We start from the raw sequence: 23,335 nt of genomic DNA, 5'->3' as shown, positions 1-23,335 counted from the left end.
ATGAAATATATCATGGAAAACTTTCTTTGTAATTCAAAAATCTTGAAAAATAAATGGCTTAAGTACAAAATCTCTCAAATGCGTGTCCTGTAGCGCTAAATGTGCGTCTTGCTGTAAGATAATTCTGTGGAAGTGTCGTACTTATCGTCCTCCGAAAGCCAAGTTCTGCAGAAGTCAATGTACTTACCTCATGATAAACAAAAGTGAAATGCTTTATGTATAGATATCTTAGTTATTACGCTTATTGCCGTGATGAAGAAAGTACTGTGCTGTAACGTATTGTTGTGCTACGGAAAAGACAATCTCATTGTTGCTGTACCACAAAAGTTACTACTAAAACATGTTTTACTTTCCAGAAGAATTCAGAAAAACTGTGCAGATATAAAACAGAAACACCGCAAAAGCAACATTGTAAATTGTCACTCATTAGTAGCGTCGTGATAAAATCGTGTAGCTGTCACATAAACTAACCACTGTGCCATCTGGTATCTCACTGAAAGTACTTTAAATCCAGAATATATTTTCAAGTAAACCAAAATGTTGCATTAAAATCTCATTAGCAGTACTGGTAAATGTTCTAAGTATGTAAGCCTTATAGTCGTTCCATAATCGTGCAACTAACAAGCAAGAATGTACACACACAATAACACTGTGACGTCTGTTCACTATAACAATGCATTCGTCATTTCTGTTTAAGTAAGTTCTCTTGGTTCTTGATTGGATATTTAACTTCAAACATTGTTGTATGTTAACAGATTCTAAGTCTGACAATGCATATTAGTAATGTGAAGCGAAAAATTTTATGGCAAAGACTAAGTTAAAAAGCAGATTATCTCTCAATAAATGGTTTTACATGTGAAATGTGGTGTAAACCTTTACTCTTCCTAGTACTCAGAGTTTGAACTTGAATGCAATTGTCATTTGGTATACGTCGGTAAAGAATACTGAAATTTTTTTTCTCAAGGTTAGCGTCTATGTTATTTTTCCGTGAGCCAGCCGGCGCTGGTGGCTGCCTGCGGTGCGAGTCATTGTCTGTTTCTTTGTTGGCGCGCGCCGTTATTGGGATTTGGAGACCTAACTGCTGCAAATTCACCTTGCCCAGAGGGCCCAGCCCTGTTTAAATCCCGCCAGTTCTGATGAAATTCAGGTCTGTCGTTACGATCACATCGTCTGTCGTCATGTTGGTAGTTCCTGTAGTTTCTTGTCTGTCGGTCATGTGGTGGCGAATTTCTCCCGGAATCGTAACTGCGCGCTGAACTGTAGCATATGAAGTTATTCTGTCTCCCTTGATCATAATTGCTTTTGTTCCCATATTGTCTGTTTCTATGGTAGTCTCTGTCATATTCATTACTACGGAAATGCGATCTTTCTCTGTAACTAGTATTACTCTGCCAACGGTTGTCATACGGGTGGTGTCTGTTTTGGTCACGATTTGTGTTGTGAGAATAGCCTTGTCGTGTCAAGTTATTACTTCTTTCATCGCGGAATTGCGACGGATGTGATCTGTAATTGTTGTGCTCCTGCGTTCCGCGATTGTCAGTGTCAATTTCCAGTTCTTGTAACAGTCCCTGAAATGCTTCGATGTCGTCTTTGCAACGTCCTGCCAAAATAATATGTCGTAAATGTTCAGGCAGTTTGATTAAGCAAATGCGGATGAGTTCTGAGGGGCTGTATGGGTTTGAAAGATACTGATTCTTATGCAACATGTCTTCAAAATATTTCACAAGACTGGAAAATTCAGATTGTTTCGAAACGTTTCATCATTATGATGCTATGTTTTACTCGATCTTGTGTGGCTTGAGACCAATATGCTGAGAGGAAGGCATGGTAAAACTCTCCTTCACTGTGGCAATCGTGAATTACCGATCGCATTCTTACAGCTGGTTCATTCTCCAAGTAGCCACACATAAATTCTAATCTGTGCTCTAATGACCAGTTGGGAGGAAAACAATGAGAGAATTGATGGAGCCATGCTTGTGGATAAATGTCGTTGCCAGAATTCTTAAATGTTTTGAATTTACGTGTAGTAATGAACAGCTTATAGTCAAAGTCATCATGTCGGCGAGTCGCATATCGGTCATTGTTACGTCGTTTCGGCGGTTCCATTTCAAAATTCGGTGCACCTTGCCAATTTCTTTCATAACTTCCGAAATGCCCTGTGTTATTATTTTGTGGCTGTTCCGTATTTCTGTGTCCCTCTTCCCGTATTGGGGCGCGAGTATCCTCTGAAATACGTAATTCTTGTATTACCTGTGTCAGCTGATCTTGTACTTCTCGGATTTCTCTTTTGTACTGTGTATTGATTTGATTTTGATTCTGTTTGAATTTTCTAATTTGTTCATACTCTTCTGTGTCAGTGAAGGCTACAGGTCTTGTGTCATCCAGATCATCATCTACCTTTGTAGATAAGTTAGTGACCTTATCCGAAAGTTCGGCTACTTTCTCTGATAGTGAACACATTTACTCAGCGTGTTTTTCTGAACCAAGTTTCAGAGTGTCCATTTGTGTTGAAATCGTATCTACTGTGTCCTTTAAGTTTTCTTGAGTTTTTGCAAGTTGCGTAACCGAATCGGTAGATGCAACTGAGTCAATTTTAGCTTGCAAGGTGTTGTGATTTTCATGAACAATGGTTTGCAGTTCTTTTATGGCTGCTTCGTGATTCTGTAATACATTTTCATGCCGCGAAAAAATGGGTTGAAAATGCTCACAAATTTGTGTTTTTATGTCATTACAGACTTTTTGACATTTCGATTCAATGTTATGTAACTCACTAGTTAAATCTTCACGTGTTTGTTCAAGTGTGGTGTCTAACTTTTGAAGATTTTGTCCCATTGCGTCTAACTGTTGCTGTGTTTGTCTCTGGTGTTGTTCCATTGTGTCTAACTTTTGAAGATTTTGTTCCATTGTGTCTAACTTTTGCTGTGTTTGTCTCTGATTTTGTTCCATTGTGTCTAACTTTTCAAGCTTTTGTCCCAGTTGTTGCATTAATTGTAATAACAATGCTCTGGTGTCTGAAACATGTTCCTCGGTGCTTTTCGGCAGTGAAGTTGCACCGGCAACATTCACATTTTGACAAGCGGAAAATGTGTCTTGACTCATTTGAGAAAACGGTGAGAACCCAAAACCTGAGTCTGCAGTATTTGCAATATTGTGTTCTGTCATTCCCGATTCCTGAGGCGAGCTGTTGCCGACCAATCGATCGATAACGCTTCCCTGTTCACTACCTGTTTCACTGTCTACACCATTGTTTGCCGCCCGCTCCATTTCCCTATGCGCAATTACCAAATTACTACTTTGAACATTAGTTAATTCATTACTCTGCGGCGCTATCACACTGCTTTCGTCTTCACTGTCATTTCTCAGTTTACTTTGGAGCCTAGTATTACGTTTTTCACACGCCATTATTGTCACAATATTTCACACGACAACACAGAAAAGCACAATTTGAAGAGCAAAAATAAGAGAACACATTAACATAGCACTGAAAATAATATTTAGTTAATTGCAAGCGCAGCTGCGAAAAACTTGCTGCAAATCTGGATGCATGCCACAACTGTTTTGCTGTACAAAAATGAAAAACTACAACTACAAAGGAAATTCTCTCTATAATTACGCGCTAGCAATAAACAAAATCTACACTAATTACACAAACTACAAGAAAAAATCAGAAGATTCCAGTGAGGTATCCTGGCAGGGTCGCCATATGAAACGTCCCCTTTCAACAATTTATACATGACTGTGCTTAAACTGACACACAATATTTTGTTAGTGCAACGCAATCTGACTTTCAAAATTCCCTACAAAAGAATGGCCCTGACTAACATTAAACTATACCTTTCACAAATCACTTACCTCACAAAATCTTCGCTGCTCAAGCTACTGCAATACAGCAAGCGCCACTACTGCCAGCTAAATAAAAGATTCAAACTATGGAAGGCACTAACTACTGATAGGGATAGTTAGCAAATGAAAGATATTAATAGAGAACGATCAATGTATTTACCTTGATATCATCATATATAAATATAGCAGTTCATGACAAATTTCAAAACTCCGCCATCTCTCTCGCCACATCCACCACTGCTGGCGGCTCACCTCCAACTGCGCAACGCTACGCGCTGTTCACAGCCAGCTGCCTAACACTACAATGGCGAGTATTACAACAATGCAAAGCAGCCACAGACTGCACACAGCACAGCCAGTGATTTTCATACAGAGGTGGCGTTACCAATAAAAAAACCTAAACAGCCTACTTACAAATTTCACGTTTGTAGCACGTCTTCTTCGTGGTGTAGCAATTTTAATGGCTAGTAGTGTACATGAACAAAATTATTCCACAAGAAGAACGTCGTTGTTTTGCTTCAACCAGTTTTCTTTCCGATCTCCAGAATACGTGTCGATAGTTGCAGCATCGAAATGAGTTGAATTTAATTTTGTTTACTTCACGGTATAGACTTGTGACCCACTTAATGGTCGTCCGTGTGGCAGAAACCGATGTGTTGTGTATCGGTATGCACTAGCAAAGAAACATTAATGTTAGTTACAGCTGTCATTGGTATTTTGCGTGTATGAATATGCGAGTAGCATGACACTGTATTACTTGGAACACAGTTACCTCCACTACTCGGCATTGCAGTCGCAGCTCTGCGGTCTCATGATAGTCATCAAGATTACGTTGGCAGGAAATTTAAAAGTTATAGATGGTGTTGGATGGGAAATTCAAATATTATAGACGTCAGGAAATTTAAAAATGGAAGATGGCGTTGGCGGGAAAACAAAACGAAGTAAGATGGTCGGAAGTTAGAACGAAACAAATAACGTTTTAAATATCCAAGATGATGGAATTAGACCAACTGTGCTTTGTAACGCTTGCCCTCCCCCCCCCCTCCCTTCCCTCTCCATTCAATCATAGCATAATATTAAAATGAAGCACTCAATTGCTTGAAAATGGCGCCAAGCTCGAAGACACTCATTTTGTTGAGATATTTACCTTGCTTCCAAAAACGTATCAACTTGCCCCCGAAAACATGTCAGTTTGTGCTGAAAATATGTCAGCTAGTCTTGAAAATGAGAGAAATACAAATATCACAGATTGTATTATATGCTTGTGGTGAAACATCACAGGACATACACGTTTTCAAGCAATAAACAACTTTCGCCTTCTACCTTACAGAGTCGGACAATTCATAAGGGCGTTTGGCACGTAGCTTAATATTGGCTTTATGTGCTCTCTCCCTCCCTCCCTCACCTCCCCCCCCCCCTCTCTCTCTCTCTCTCTCTCTCTCTCTCTCTCTCACTCTCACTCTCTCTCTCTCACAAGCACAAACACACACAAAAATACGTACCTGAATCTATGTCCCATGTTCAAAAAATTACCGATCTGCATCTTTGTGCTATATTCAAGAAAGTATAAATATTCGATTTCCGTCGTTAGTGACACACGTGGCTGGGAAAGATGTTCTGAACGCCGGTACCACCGGTTACTGGGAAAGATATACCTTGTAGAAGTTAGCGCAGGATTTATCTTCTCACGTGTCACACGATGCATGTCGCTTCACTAGTGATGTGTTACACGAAGCACAGACAGTGTGCTACAGAGGAATGGGAAAGAAAATAAAAACTCGAACACAAAATACTATAGAGAACAAATTTATTATCAAATTTTAATACAATGTCTTTGCATTCCATGTTTTTACTTACAATGTTTCTACGTTCAGTGTTTTTATACACAGTGTTTTCATATTCAAGATTTTTACAAGTTTTTTACAGATTCACCATCTGTCCAATTGCAGTGGATTACTTACTTTCTATTGAAAACTGTACCTCAAGATAAAGGGAACCTACCTAAGTTACAAAGGTGGTAGAGATAAGTGACAGATAAAGAGAACCTACATAAGTTACAAAGCTGGAAGTGATAAGTTACAAAACTGGTAGTGTTCAGAAATTAGAACCAATAACTTACATAAACTTGACAGCACCATCATTTCTCATGCTCTAATGACACTAGGCCGCCGTATGTACTCTATTGGGAAGTATCACACGTCTATTGCCTTGTGTAGACAAAGCAAGTTTATGTTGTTTAATAGTAGAAACAACACGTTGTTTAAATTGGATCACGTACTTCTGAATCCAGCACACATTGTCTGCAATCATTGCTGTTTCATTCCACCAACCTCTTTATTTTTATTCAGCAGCGGAATATTGTACCTGTAATTTACTGAGAATCCCGTATTATCGAACCTTGCATACACCTCACTGCTGTTATTCTCGCATGTGATTGGAGTTTTCATGTGATGGATTAAGCTGTCTGTGCCTGTGTAGGATAATTTTATATGATTTGGCAGGAACGTGTTTAATATGCATTCATAATGGAAGTCGAAATGAGGCATTTCCGAAATACGGAAAATGGCCATTTTTGCTGCAATGGGCTTATGAAAGACAACATTAAAACCTGCTCAGTTTAATGGCGACCAAATTTTCGTTAAAAATAAGGCTCCTTTAAAAAATTTGGTTTGGCAATTAATGTACTGCCTCAAATCTAAATTCGCAGCATGTTATCAGTCTTTATGCCTCTTGTCTTTCGTTCAATGTACATGGTTTTCCCATACGCACTGTTGTTCATCAGTCTGAAAAAGTTCTTCTGGAACTCATTGCTTGGAATCATGCATTTTTGTGCGTTAGTCTCAATGTATGGCTTCATCCAGGGAGTTTGCTTAAAAGACAAAATTCGATGAATTAATTTTTAAAACCAGTTTATGTTGCAAACGGTGTTTCATATTTCTGTAATGAATAACATACTTTTTCTTATCATATATGGTCGAAATTAATTTCTTTGGTTTCTTATTGTGAGATTTTTTTTCTGGACATAAGGGCAAATCGGATTGTAAATCGTGAATACTCTCGGGGTATTTTGTACTCACTTTTAGAGTTTTCTAGTACGTTTATGACTTCAAAAGTTTCGACGTTCTCTGGAGGAAGCCATTCAAAATAGGGCACTGGAAAATACTACATCATTGCCCAACGACGTCAAGATAAATGATGCAAGATTTGTCAATTTTGTCGTCATAATGCACCGTCTTACAAATTAACAAATAACTATCTCCTTGTAGACTATCATTACGACTTTCGTACACTGCGATAATTTAGTGAAGGATACGAACATTTTGTTTATGCTCCAGGGAACTTATACAGTTCTTTAGAGAAAATACGAGAACCTGTGTTTTGAGTATTTGAGTATGTTCTCATGCGCGTTGTATTTTTCTAGCTTTTAAGGTTGTTATTTGTAACTCTCGAAGCTCTGTCGAGGAAAACTTGCTGCGACATTCTAAATTAATTGCGAAAAAACTGACACGAATGAAAGTGTAAAGCAAAAAGTGCATGTGCATACAAGCAATTTGAGATCTGTTTGTGTTAAGAGCCGACGCCGACTCAATGACTGCACCAGGTGTGTTGCTGGTGGTGGATGGGTAGTTCACATTGCTCTTGGTATGACACGTGTTTGCTGTCTGCTCACCGCGCCGGTGCACACTGTGTGACGTCATTGCTGTGTCATTTAGTAGTAGCCTACTGTAATGTAAAAACAAATTTACACAATTCTGCTCTTTCTCATCCCATTAAACCACTTTCTGACAAGCTGTGTGCCCATCTAGTTTCCACAGATAAAACAACATAAGCTAGTGGCCGAGCGGTTCTAGGCGCTGCAGTCTGGAGCCGCGCGACCGCTACGGTCGCAAGTTCGAATCCTGCCTCGGACATGGATGTGTGTGATGTCCTTAGGTTAGTTAGGTTTAAGTAGTTCTAAGTTCTAGGGGACTGATGACCTTAGAAGTTAAGTCCCATAGTGCTCAGAGTCATTTGAACCATATCCTTTCACCCTGAATTTTAACCCCAATTTTGAACCTTTCCTTACTTCCGTCATTGTTCACAGTAAGGCGGAAAAATCCCTGTCTCACACCTTACATTCTTTTTAATCGGAGCGCTTCGTTCCTGTTCATCCACTCTTATAGTTCCAAAAAATGGTTCAAATGGCTCTGAGCACTATGGGACTTAACATCTATGGTCATGAGTCCCCTAGAACTTAGAACTACTTAAACCTAACTAACCTAAGGACAGCACACAACACCCAGCCATCACGAGGCAGAGAAAATCCCTGGCCCCGCCGGGAATCGAACCCGGGAACCCGGGAGTGGGAAGCGAGAACGCTACCGCACGACCACGAGATGCGGGCTCTTATAGTTCCCTCTTGGTTCTTAGACACATTGTATATCACTCGTCTTTTCCTGTAGCTTACTATTACTTTTCTCAGAATTTCGAACAAATTGCAGTATTTCACATTGTTGAACACTTTTTCTAGATCGACACAAACTATGGGTGTAACTTTATTTTTCACCAGTCTTGCATCCACTACCACTACTGACTTTTGAGTCTGAACAGCGTCTCTGGTGCTTTTACCTTTCCTAAAGCCAAATTGATCCTCATTTTCTTTTCCATTCTTCTGTACATTATTCTTGTCAGCAGCTTGGATGCATGGGATGTTACTCTGATTGTGTGATTGGTTTCTCATCTGCCCTTGATGTTGTGGCAAAACAGTTGCATATCGCTTTGCGATAGTATGTAAATTTGGCAGCTTATTGTTCTTAACTGTGTTGGAGGGAAAATACGTGGCTAACGGCTTTGAAGTAAGATTCGTGGATTTCTCGTCCCTGAGGCAGGCCTGAGAGGATGTGGCGAGAGAGATGGGCCGCCTCAGCGCTCTGAACGCGGGACAGCTTGGGACCCCCTGTGGCGCTCCTGGTTCACAGAACTGTTGACCCAAAAACTGGCTGAGATCCGTTGCCTGCGAGGCGGCACAGACCTTAGAGCAAAGCGATCACAGGTCCCCTGGGTAACGCTGGCGTGACGAATCTGCACATCCCGTCGGCTGATTCAAACACGCGACACCGACATTTTGCCGCTTTCATCGTGGGAAAATTGCACAATCTGACCGTCCTGACACTCTCGGCCAGTCAGACTGGTCGTCGGCACAGCGCTGTGGCGTGAATGTCTGAACCAGTGAGTGGCAACGCAGCGTGTACAGTGTACCAACCTCTGGATTGTGAATGGGCGCAAAGTAAGCGACAGTGAAGAAGTTTTCACAGGCTCCCACTGCGTTTTAGCGTGTACTGAGTAATTCTTGGTCGCCAGTGTGGCGAAAGTTGCGAATCCTCGCCTCAAAGCCGTGGGTTTCTGGGAGCAGAGAGGCAGGTCTAAGGTCGTCGGCACACGGGCCGTGCTGTCGAGCTATAACGCTGGGCGTGCCAAGTCCAACGTGCTGCTGAACGCTCAGGAACGATGCGATTTGTGCATACTGTACGTGGGCCCCAGCGTCGTATACGCGATCGCAACGCACTCCAGCCGCAGTTGTGGGATGTTTCTAGTTCGTAAATCACATTGTTTACTCAACAGGCGCGCGTAAAATTCCCACATTGGGTCTATTAAAACGCACATTTTCTCCATTGTTCATATCCTAGTCACGTTGTTATATATGTAGTACACATAAATAAAAACTTCAATATCGATGTGCATGTTTTAAGACAAAAACGAAAGTACTATGTGTGGTGTCACCGCCAGACACCACACTTGCTAGGTGGTAGCTTTAAATCGGCCGCGGTCCATTTAGTACATGTCGGACCCGCGTGTCGCCACTGTCAGTGATCGCAGACCGAGCGCCACCACACGGCAGGTCTCGAGAGACTTACTAGCACTCGCCCCAGTTGTACGGACGACTTAGCTAGCGATGCAACGGACGAAGCCTCGTTTATTTGCAGAGAAGATAGTTAGAATAGCCTTCAGCTAAGTCAATGGCTACGACCTAGCAAGGCGCCATAGCAATTGATAGTTATCGTATGAAGCATGTCTCATCAAGAACGATGTATACAAATGATGGATTAAAGTTAAGTATTCCAGAAGCTACGTACTTTTCTTTATAGCATTCATTACGTATCCTGTTTCAGACCTCACGCCATCCTGCGTGAGTTTAAGTGCGTGCCTTTCGGTTACCCGTCACTGTGGGCTGGCTGTCTTGTCAGTCCACAACACTATGTCCAATCAATAAGGACACAGGCTTATAAACGTTCCATTACGAACAGTGCGACACAAATTTTCAATAGTTCTCCACATAAACACTATTTTATCGTTCCCATATTTTAGTAAAACCCTAAGGTCGTTCTTATTTGATCATTGTTCCTACCCAGTAGCAGAATCTTTACAACATTTAAATTACGAAACTCAATAGAAGAACAAAATATCTTTATACAAGTAGCGCAAGCTGTCCTGTAGATTAAGCCAATCGAACAAACTCACTCCTCAAAAAAAGGTAAACCTATATTTACATAACATCAAATATTGTAGTATATTCTTACGTTAAACTAATAATAAAACATCAGAACCTATTACATACGCGAGTGTTAGGAAAAAAATATTTAGACTTACAAGGGGAGGCCGCCAATTGTGAAATTCAGATTCGATTCATACTGCGCATAATAAAAGCTCATGGCCAGAGGTGTAATGTGGCAAAGCACCAAGATGCACTTCTCAGCCGTTGTCGAGAAAATCGACATTTAAAAGAAACCGTTGCGGTGAAATACTCTCGACGATTAACAATTTTCTACAGCGTCGTGGCGCAGCGGTAAGCGCTCAGGTTCATAATACGAAGGTCGCCGGATCGAATCTCACGTTATGCGATTTTTTTTAATTATTTGTTTTTTGTAATTCAAATGTATAAACACACACACACACACTATATATATATATATATATATATATATATATATATATATATATATATATAAAATTCCCGGGAATCAGTTGCAACAATTATGCATATAATAAGTTGTTGTAAGTCGTATGTCGTGGAAAAATAATACTTGAAATAAAACACAGTATCACAAATAATATTCAAGTGGATACAATTTATTGAAAAGTTCGGAATACACTCGCACATAATTAACAATTAGTGACCAGAAGTAGCTGGAGTATCGCACGAACCAGAGTGATAGTTATCACAGAAACATGGAAAGCAGAAAACAGCACGACACCGAGCACATCTGATAAACGATGCGTTTTTACAAGAACAATTGTTTTTTAAATTGTCTGTTGGGAAACACACCTGATTGATGTTCTGAAAAATTATTCTATCGTTCGTCAGGTTTGATGCATATCACGCGTATCGTATCATATCGGCAAAAATCGGAGAAGACAATTGGTGGTGGACAATGGATTGGATTTTTATACAATCGTCTCTGGAGTTGATGTCACGGTTTCGCTCGATTAAAAAAGCACAATTTTGAAGGCGCTTGATCAAATTTTTTACCTGCCGGTAAAAATACACGTCACACGGTTGGACGAGAGGAGTGCACTTTGTAGGAATGACTTTTATAGTGCACGTTGGTGACTTCTTATCGTCCTGGAACATCTCATCGTATAACGCCGGGTTCGTTTGCCCACCCCAAGAGTCGATCAGAAGGAGAAATTCTTTCTTTTGTACGTATGGTTACAAAGCATTACGCAAGAAGTCCATGAACAAACCCGTTGTTACTTTACCGGATTTGGCGGATGTAATAACAACGTTGGTATACTTCTTGGCGTACTCGTCGACTGTCTTCTGTTCTCTGGGTCCAAACGTACCTGTGGACTCTTGGAGGCATACGAAAACAAGAGGCAAGACTCGTCCAGACATCGTGATTGAATATTGTGACGTATACGAATGCGTCACCTTGTTCATGTCGTGTCGGGTTACCAGGACAGCCTTTGACCCTTTTTCGGCGAGAGTTCTGTTGAACGTGGACTGGTACTGGCACCCTGACAAACAAAATATAAAAATATGGTTTATATAAGAAATGTACGAAATCGGTGTTGTCTATCATACATCAGATTATCATATTCAATCATCATGTCATATGACATTTGTGAACAGCTCTTTACGTACCTGTTTGATCAGTATTAATTATGAAATCTTTGTCGAAGTTAGTTATCAACGTTCGCGTCTGGATCCGAAATGTGTCCGCTGCGGCCAAAATTTCGTCTTGGGTACCCGTCTCTTTCCGGGAAACAAATTTTATGATTTCCGTTGCCGAATCCCATGCTTCTTTTTAAATTCGGTGACCCATGTTTTTGAAGCTTTGAAGTTGAAATCTGGGAACTGACATGCAGCGCCCAAGGTCCACTGCTGCAGATTTCTGGTAGTAACTTGCTGGAAGTTTTGTCGAGCTTCTACGAAGCGATCATGCACCCATGAATCGATGGTACAATATTTATCAAATTTGCTACGCCACGTTTGATTTGCTCTTCCCACCTGGATAAATAGCCCTCGAATTACTACAAAAAAATATTAATAAAAATGTTGCAAGGTGCGAGATTCGATCCGGTGACCTTCGGATTACGAACCCGAGCGCATACCGCTGCGCCACGACGCTGCAGGAAATCATTAATCGTAGAGAGTATTTCACCGCAACGGTTTCTTTTACCTGTCGATTTTCTCGACAACGGCTGAGAGGTGCATCTTGGTGCTTTGCCACATTACACCTCTGGCCATGAGCTTTTATTATGAGCAGTATGAATCGAATCTGAATTTCACAATTGGCGGCCTCCCCTTGTTAGTTAGACGCGAACCATCATCAGGTTGCGCACCTGATCATTAATTATCAACGCTACTCATTACGCTTTTTTTTTCTAATCTCATTTTGTTCGTTTTTGTTCGTTGTATCTGCTCAGGGCGGACGTCGCAAGACACCCGTTTCAGTTCGTGGTTGATCCATTAACTCAGTTTTTTTATTACAGAGGGCAGCTAACCCTCTGACAGAACACGCTGAGTTACCGTGCCGGCTAATCTAAAGTAACAACAATTTATTTATGGCGAATTCTAAGACGTTCTGACTACCTAAACGCTTTAATCGTAGCTACAGGGCGTTTCAAAAATGACCGGTATATTTGAAACGGCAATAAAAACTAAACGAGCAGCGACAGAAATACACCGTTTGTTGCAATATGCTTGGGACAACAGTACATTTTCAGGCGGACAAACTTTTTAAATTACAGTAGTTACAATTTTCAACAACAGATGGCGCTGCAAGTGATGTGAAAGATATAGAAGACAACGCAGTCTGTGGGTGCGCCATTCTGTACGTCGTCTTTCTGCTGTAAGCGTGTGCTGTTCACAACGTGCAAGTGTGCTGTAGACAACATGGTTTATTCCTTAGAACAGAGGATTTTTCTGGTGTTGGAATTCCACCGCCTAGCACACACTGTTGTTGCAACAAGACTAAGTTTTCAACGGAGGTTTAATGTAACCAAAGGACCGAAAAGCGATACAATAAAGGATCTGTTTGAAAAATTTCAACGGACTGGGAACGTGACGGATGAACGTGCTGGAAAGGTAGGGCGACCGCGTACGGCAACCACAGAGGGCACCGCGCAGCTAGTGCAGCAGGTGATCCAACAGTGGCCTCGGGTTTGCGTTCGCCGTGTTGCAGCTGCGGTCCAAATGACGCCAACGTCCACGTATCGTCTCATGCGCCAGAGTTTACACCTCTATCCATACAAAATTCAAACGCGGCAACCCCTCAGCGCCGCTACCATTGCTGCACGAGAGACATTCGCTGACGATATAGTGCACAAGATTGATGACGGCGATATGCATGTGGGCAGCATTTGGTTTACTGACGAAGCTTATTTTTACCTGGACGGCTTCGTCAATAAACAGAACTGGCGCATATGGGGAACCGAAAAGCCCCATGTTGCAGTCCCATCGTCCCTGCATCCTCAAAAAGTACTGGTCTGGGCCGCCATTTCTTCCAAAGGAATCACTGGCCCATTTTTCAGATCCGAAACGATTACTGCATCACGCTATCTGGACATTCTTCGTGAATTTGTGGCGGTACAAACTGCCTTAGACGACACTGCGAACACCTCGTGGTTTATGCAAGATGGTGCCCGGCCACATCGCACGGCCGACGTCTTTAATTTCCTGAATGAATATTTCGATGATCGTGTGATTGCTTTGGGCTATCCGAAACATACAGGAGGCGGCATGGATTGGCCTCCCTATTCGCCAGACATGAACCCCTGTGACTTCTTTCTGTGGGGACACTTGAAAGACCAGGTGTACCGCCAGAATCCAGAAACAATTGAACAGCTGAAGCAGTACATCTCATCTGCATGTGAAGCCATTCTGCCAGACACGTTGTCAAAGGTTTCGGGTAATTTCATTCAGAGACTACGCCATATTATTGCTACGCATGGTGGATATGTGGAAAATATCGTACTATAGAGTTTCCCAGACCGCAGCGCCATCTGTTGTTGAAAATTGTAGCTACTGTAATTTCGAAAGTTTGTCTGCCTGAAAATGTACTGTTGCCCCAAGGATATTGCAACAAACGGTGTATTACTATCGCTGCTCGTTTAGTTTTTATTGCCGTTTCAAATATACTGGTCATTTTTTAAACACCGTGTATGTTACTAACTGAAATTGAATCATAACAAATTGTACCGAGAACAAGGTCTTTTTGTTGGATCCTCAGTGTGTCGCTACCTTCAAATGACACACTCTCATAATACGCAAATTATTTTACCACGAATATGATGTCTCTCATTACTTTATTGCAACGAATCACGCAGTTAACAACGGGTTTTCGAGTGATTCTCATTTGCTGGTACTCAGAAACGACATATATACGTATAGGCTTGAACTGAATCCCAATATGGCGCCTCACAGCTCAATGCTGAAGAGAGATGGCGTGCATGTGACGTAGGTGGCGTTGTGCCATGTGACTGGTCAACGTGCTATTCTACGCTATGACGTCAGAAACTCGGCACGCTCAACGTTCGGATGCACGGTCCGTGTGCCGACGGCTTAAGAGACGGAGAGGCGTTGTGGAGACGCTTGTCCGGGTATTCATATGGAGAGAGGGAGGTGCCCGGCCGCAGCCTGGCTCAATTTCGCTGAGTCCTTTGAGTAAGTGTCCCTCTTTAGCGACAGCGTTGCATTTGCACTAAGCAACTAACAATCTGTGAGGTCAGTTCCGCAACGTGTGTTGCCTTTTCAGTGATTTACTTTTTTGAATCTATGATCCGTTTTTAACTTGCGTTTGTGAGCTGCATAGATTTTGGAAAGCCAGTCGCAGTTCCACAGCAATCTTATGTCCAGTTGGAGGTATCTACCACTTTTTAGCAGAACAGTCTGTCCCAAGTGAGCTTCGCTCAAGCAGTCATTTACTGCACCTTTGAGTACATCAAAGTGCATTACATTGCGACATATGATTCTTTAGACGTTTTCAGAGATGATTTGTCTTTCATTGAGCCAGAAATAACCAATCGTTTTTATATTAATTAGGAGAAACCATTCATCCAATTGTGACAAAATGTAGGGAAAATAAACTCAGAGATTAAAAACATTAATTTGTTTTCCTTTCTCAGTCCTACAGCAGTTCAGGTCGGGCGACCCATATAAAATAGTAAATAAAACCGATTTCTTCTGCATAATTAAACTGTGCTCTCATTGTGGTGGCGTCCCGTTGTAAAGCAGGAGACCCGGCATGGAACATTAAATCTCTAGATATGAAAGGCAATGTCGCGACAGACTGTCTCAATGACTAATCATCGCTCAGTTCAAACTAAGCAATAAAGTGACATTGAACATAAAGACAACTAATGACATGAATTTCAGTTTGAAGAGGGAAAATGACAATGTCAGATTAAATGTAGATGGCACCTTTATAGACTGTGTAAAAAATGTAAAATTTCTAGGAAAGAATATTGATTCTCAGTTGAAGTGGTGTGAACACACAAAGGTATTTGCAAAACAGAATTTCATCAGCATGTTATGGCTTTAGAATTCTATCATCAGTGTGTAACATGCGGTGTCTTTTAGTTACATAATATTCAGACGTACACTCAATACTTAGCTATGGCATTCTTTTCTCGGGGAACAAATGCACAAAATATGAACACAATTTTCAAACTCCAGAAAAGAGCTATAAGAATAATAACCAAAAATGGTAGTCGAGCTCTTTGTAAAGATCTGTTCAAACCACTGGGGATTTTAACTGCTCCATGTGAATACATTTACCAGTCACTTGTACACATAAAAAATAACATTCGTAATTACTTCATCAACAGTTCTGTCCATGACCATGGAACAAGAGATACTCAACTTACATTTACCAAGAAAAAAACAAACATAAAACTCGAAACAGCATTTTCCACCAAGGAAAAAACTCTACAATAAATTACCAAAAGAGGTTAAAGGAATTGTAAAAATACACTTATTTAAAAAGGCAGCTAAAAAGTACCTGCTGTGCAATACATTTTATACATTGAAGGATTAATTAGATAAAGCAGAGTAGCGGTTTGGTAAAAAAACGTTATACAAATAAATAGTAATTATGATTATAAAACATCCAACGTTCCACAGAACATCTTCACACTATGTTTTTTCCTTCTTTTTTCCTTTTTTAGAAAAACTAACCCCCAAGCTATGCATAGCACAATACTAACTCCTCTTCCTCTTTCTGAGGTTAACATCTCACTCATTATAGAGGGATGCTGGCTCATTTTATCAGTTTTTCAGGATAGCAAATAGGAAGTTGCGGTACAGAAAATGGCCAATGACCCAGAGATCACCATTGTGTGTGTGTGTGTGTGTGTGTGTGTGTGTGTGTGTGTGTGTGTGTGTGTGTGTGTGTTTGTAGTGAGTGAAGTGTTCTGAAACAAAGTGTGCATAGTGTGTGCAGTGACTGATAGTGAGATATGAGTGGACAGGCATTACATTATTTAATAAGTTACTTGTAGAAAAAGAATTGTATACCAGGAGGAAATCTAATCATTGTCTTTAACTAGAAGCCTGTAAATGTATGTGTATACGAATTAGATTATTTTAAATTGGTCTAAACTTGTAAATACTTTGACGTGTCCTATATCCCTATAAAAAGATGATCTTATATTGTAGGCGTCGTTTAAGATGGGAGTGAAATAGTGTGTGAAAGGATCGTCGAAAACATGTCGCTATTAAGACAGTTTTGAAGCTAGACCTGCGATAACTGGTATTTGGCTTACTGGACAGAAATATGTGTTTCAGCATTTTTGGAAATTTAATCCCTGTGGGTGTGGAATATTGGGTGAAAGGTTTTTTTCTTTTTAATTAATAATTATTACAGAACATCTATGAAAACTGGTATTTGACCTCTCGGTTAGAAATTAAAAAAGGAAGCACGCGATTTAATTGTTTTTGGAAATTCAACCCGTAGATAGGTGAAATAAGGGATGAAATGCTTAATGAAAGTATTTCATTATGAAAGAATTTTTAAAGCTAAATGTATGAACATTTGAATTTGGCTTCTCAATTAGAAATAAAAAATACATGTTTCACTGTTTTTGGCAATTCAGCATGTATGGGGACGAAATAGAGGATGAAAGTTTTTATGAAAATATTTCAGTATGCAAACATTCTTGAAGCAAAATCTATGAAAATTAGTATTTGGCTTCTGCGTTAGAAATAAAAAAATATCCATTTCTCTGTTTTTAGAAATTCAGCCTCTACGGCCATGAAATGTTTTTAGAAATTTATGTTATAGGACGAAAATTTTCGTCCTATAACACAAATTCCTATGAAAATTTCACCACAAGAAAGCAAAAGGCATGTTTAGTAAAAACCTTAGACTCCAGCTACCACAATCGCGTTTGGTCAGAAGTACACTCGGAAAACACCTTGCTATAGAACCTTTAATTAGCGTGAAAAGTTTATAAGGTGTTGGAATTTGTGAACTAAATCTGAGACAGGAAAAGAAAGCTATTTAACAGTCACCACGGCAATCTGACTTTGTCAGAATTGCGTAGAAAAACAAACGGCTCTCTAATACAGTAATTTTTCAGAAGGCCTAATACAGGTTTATAAAATTCTTTTCATATGCAAGCCGGAGCGAAGGGAAGCTAGTTATGTATGTGTGTGTTTGGTAGGAAATTTAATTAATTTTCGTGACAAATGATTAATTAGAATTACTCTCGTTGCATCCTACACAGTTTTGAAATCACAGAGAGTTTTGAGCTACTATAATTAGCATTTTACTATGGAATAAGGCTTACACCAGTTTGCACTTAAGTGTGCCCATACAATCACACTCACAGCATGGTCTGTACTTTGGACTTAAAACATTTCACTGTCTTCGGCACTGTGTGGATAATATTTTTCGGCGAGTCTGATGATATTTTGCCAGTCTCACAGATTCTACACACCAACTCGAATAATCGTTTGGTTCCCATTTCCACCAATGCGTTTAGGAATTCCGATGGGACGTCATCTATCCCTTCTTCTTTATTTGATTTCAAGTCTTCAGAGCTCTTTTAAATTCTCGATCCCCTATGTTTCCATATCGAGTCCAGTTTCTTCTTCTATCTCCAGACAAGTCCTTCCCATCCAAGACGCCTTCAACGTACTCTTTCCACCTATCAGCTTTTTTCTCAGCGATTAATAGTGGAATTTCCGGGGGCACTCTTAATGTTGCTACCGTTGCTTTTAATTACACCGACGGTTGTTGTGACTTTCCTGTTTCCTTCAAGGGGTAAACTGTAGCAGAGACTTCGGCGCTGACAGACAAGCGGTTTGGCAAGACAGTGGAACGACAGGCTGACAGTCGGCCTGCCGCCGGTTACACGTCGTTCATCAGGGCCGGACGTGAGCTGTGGAGGAAGGCACCTGTTCCGCTCTGCTCGGCGTGTCCCCTGTCTCTACTGCGGCCGGGCTCTGGGATCGAGTTTCAGCGCCGACGAGCAATTAGTAGGCGCACACGGCGCTCACGTCCCGGCCGTGCTGTAATCACAGCCGATAAACGACGCGAAACCGCCGCCTCCAATAAATAAGCTGCCCCTAATGGCCGGACACGTGGCGCCGCTTCCGGCACCCAAGGACGGCCAGTCGACGCTCGCCGCGCCGCCGACGCCTCAGCTGCAGCCGCCAGCCGCAGATTCTCACGGGCCAGCTCTGCGCTCCGACCGGAAGGAAAGGAAAGGAAAACACGCGTTTACTGGACAGGACACGGGGAAGGACACAGAGTGCGTACCAGTCTCCCAAGTGTGTACACTCCAGGACACAGAAAACGACGCACCACAAAGGAATTATCCGAATGGGATGTCACGTACATGTACATTCAAACAAATGGAAAATTGGATGATTTATTCAAGAGAAAGAGCTTCAAAAATTGAACAAGTCAGAAACGCGTTGATCCATCTCTGGCCCTTACGCGAACATTTATTTGGCTCGGTATTTATTTATAAAGTTATTGGATGTCCTCCTGAGGGGTATCGTGCCAAAATCTGACCAAGTGGCGCGTTAGGTCGTCAAAATCCCTAGCTAGTTGGGGGGCCCTGCCCATAATGTTCCAAAAGTTCTCAGTTGCAGTGAGATCCGGCGACTCTGCTAGCCAAGTCAGGGTCTGACAAGCACGAAGAGAAGCAGTAGAAACTCCTGCCATGCGCGCGCGGGGATTATCTTGCTGAAATGTAAGCCCAGGATGGCTCGTCATGAGGATAATGAGACGGGGCGTACACTATCGTCGATCACTATGCTGTAAGGTTGCAGAGGATTACAGCCAAAGTGATCCTGATATGAAAGGAAATAGCACCCCAGACCATCAGTCCTGGTTATCAGGCCATATGGAAGGCGACAGTCGGTCGGTATCCCACTGGTGTCTCGGGCGCCTCCAGACATGTCTTCGCCGGTCATCAGGAATCAGTTCGAAGCGGAACTCATCAGTGAAGACAGTTCTACTACATTCAATGAGACTCTAGGCCGAAGACGTTCAGAGCCCCCGGGATACTGACCAGCTGTAACTCGCCGTACGACCCGATACGGAGTGATGATCGTTCCACAGCAGGGCCACTTTGGTCATCACCGGGGCATCCTTGCAGCACGGCGGTACGTCGACAATACTCCAAATCTTTGTCCTTCACGGCAAGCTTGCGAGGTGCCGGGGCAAGCAGTGTATTTAACACTAAATTCTTCTAGAATCTACATATGTAAATGATGCTCTAAGCCCCCCCTATTCTAACTCCGACTTTTGCGGTTGCACATGGATAAAAAAATATACGCGAACTGACTGTAATCAACCCTGCAAGTGGAGTAGAAAAGAGTTTGGCACCTGCAATAATTTAATTTGATAAATAAGTTAAATAAAGGAAGGTTTCATTAACGTAGCGAGAAATGATGGGTTGCTCTACCGATTAACAGAATGAAAGCTCTGTCCAAAATAACAATAGGATTTATTAAGCCTAAACACAAAATAATAAACAAAAACACATGAAACATTTATAATACATCAAATTGGGTCAAATTGGATACTCAAACAAACGCTGTGAAGGTGAAGTTGTCCCTAAACTAGATTTTGAGGTTTAAGACGAAGTGGTATGTGGAGCCAATTCCTTGCCACTCAAATCTTAAGAGAGACACACAGCTAACCCAACATTAATTGCTGCTACTCAAGACAGAACAAAGTTAGAAAAAGACGAACAGGCGCGCTCTGCTGAGCTCTGATTATCATCTAGGAAAATCCCTATCTGCCGGTGCTGCGGACATACATTACCAAACTGTCTTCTTAACTGCCAGAACACGATCTGGCGTACCGGAGGCGATGGCTGGTTGCTACGACGTCCTCGACCGAAAGGCGAGAGCCGACTATCTAGAGCACCCGTACATGCCGAACACACAACATTCCCGCCCCCACGACAGTGGCCGTGGCTAAACGTTCCAATCAGCAACTCGAAAACCGGCGGAAAATTCCACTCTATTGCCGGAGCACTACCATTCCACCAATGGAGATTCTTGGCGCCAATTTCTGCGCTGATTTTGCTACGTCACGGAGCTATGCCCTGAGCAAGCCAATCACAGTTACTATTTTGCAGAAAGCGCGGGAATTTTCCCGCCACAACTGCCTGGGTACACAAGTCATTCCCACGCCTCGCTGGTAGCCCGCCAGAAAGTGTTTTCGCTAAGTTTCTGCGAAGTAACGGAACCCCTAGCCCTCAGGCTCCTGTGGCCGTGTCTCTTGACAGTGTCGGCGTCTGGAAAGCATTCACTCGACTCCCTCACACTCATCGGCTTAACCCTCTCAAGATCCGCAGAGCCCGCCTGTCACCGGACCACCTGGGTGACGAGAGACGCTGCGTGGGAAGTCCGCGTGTGAAGGAATAGCAACTTTTCACCGCATGCAATTAGAGGCGAAAATCGTAAGATAGAAATATGAGAGGGGGCTCATGCCACCTCTCAAGCTATCCTGGGTTTACATTTGAGGAAGGTAATGCCCGTCCGCACATGGCGAGAGTTTTTACTGCTTCTTTTCATCCTTGACCATCCCCACCTTGACGAGGAAAAGTTGCCAGATCTCTCATAAATTAAAAATATCTGGAGCGTTATGGACAGTGCCCTCCAACCAGCTCGGGATTTTGACGATCTAACGCGCCAATTGGACAGAATTTGGCACGATCTCCCTCAATAGGACATCTAACAATTCTGTCAATCAATGCTAATACGAATAACTGCTTCCATAAGAGGCAGAAATGCAGCAACGTGTCATTAACTTCCTCAAATGATTCAAATGGCTCTGAGCACTAAGGGACTTAACATCTGAGGTCATCAGTCCCCTAGAACTTAGAACTACTTAAACCTAACTAACCTAAGGACATCACACACATCCATGCCCGAGGCAGGATTCGAACCTACAACCGTAACGGGCGCGCGGTTCCAGACTGTAGCGCCTAGATCCGCTCGGCCACTTCGGCCGGCTAACTTTCTCAGATTATGTAGATCTTTCTCTTGAATAATGCATTTAATTTTTTTTGAATATCTAGTCATTTGTCTATACATGTACAACATACAGGGTGTTTCAAAAATAACCGGTATATTTGAAACGGCAATAAAAACTAAACGAGCAGCGATAGAAATACACCGTTTGTTGCAATATGCTTGGGACAACAGTACATTTTCAGGCAGACAAACTTTCGAAATTACAGTAGTTACAATTTTCAACAACAGATGGCGCTGCGGTCTGGGAAACTCTATAGTACGATATTTTCCACATATCCACCATGCGTAGCAATAATATGGCGTAGTCTCTGAATGAAATTACCCGAAACCTTTGACAACGTGTCTGGCAGAATGGCTTCACATGCAGATGAGATGTACTGCTTCAGCTGTTCAATTGTTTCTGGATTCTGGCGGTACACCTGGTCTTTCAAGTGTCCCCACAGAAAGAAGTCACAGGGGTTCATGTCTGGCGAATAGGGAGGCCAATCCACGCCGCCTCCTGTATGTTTCAGATAGCCCAAAGCAATCACACGATCATCGAAATATTCATTCAGGAAATTAAAGACGTCGGCCGTGCGATGTGGCCGGGTACCATCTTGCATAAACCACGAGGTGTTCGCAGTGTCGTCTAAGGCAGTTTGTACCGCCACAAATTCACGAAGAATGTCCAGATAGCGTGATGCAGTAATCGTTTCGGATCTGAAAAATGGGCCAATGATTCCTTTGGAAGAAATGGCGGCCCAGACCAGTACTTTTTGAGGATGCAGGGACGATGGGACTACAACATGGGGCTTTTCGGTTCCCCATACGCGCCAGTTCTGTTTATTGACGAAGCCGTCCAGGTAAAAATAAGCTTCGTCAGTAAACCAAATGCTGCCCACATGCATATCACCGTCATCAATCCTGTGCACTATATCGTTAGCGAATGTCTCTCGTGCAGCAATGGTAGCGGCGCTGAGGGGTTGCCGCGTTTGAATTTTGTACGGATAGAGGTGTAAACTCTGGCGCATGAGACGATACGTGGACGTTGGCGTCATTTGGACCGCAGCTGCAACACGGCGAACGGAAACCCGAGGCCGCTGTCGGATCACCTGCTACACTAGCTGCGCGTTGCCCTCTGTGGTTGCCGTACGCGGTCGCCCTACCTTTCCAGCACATTCATCTGTCACGTTCCCAGTCCGTTGAAATTTTTCAAACAGATCCTTTATTGTATCGCTTTTCGGTCCTTTGGTTACATTAAACCTCCGTTAAAAACTTCGTCTTGTTGCAACAACACTGTGTTCTAGGCGGTGGAATTCCAACACCAGAAAAATCCTCTGTTCTAAGGAATAAACCATGTTGTCTACAGCACACTTGCACGTTGTGAACAGCACACGCTTACAGCAGAAAGACGACGTACAGAATGGCGCACCCACAGACTGCGTTGTCTTCTATATCGTTCACATCACTTGCAGCGCCATCTGTTGTTGAAAATTGTAACTACTGTAATTTCGAAAGTTTGTCCGCCTG

The sequence above is a fragment of the Schistocerca americana genome, chromosome 1 (genome assembly GCF_021461395.2).
Source record: "Schistocerca americana isolate TAMUIC-IGC-003095 chromosome 1, iqSchAmer2.1, whole genome shotgun sequence".
Lineage (NCBI taxonomy): Eukaryota > Metazoa > Arthropoda > Insecta > Orthoptera > Acrididae > Schistocerca > Schistocerca americana.
This window is presented reverse-complemented; position numbering follows the sequence as displayed.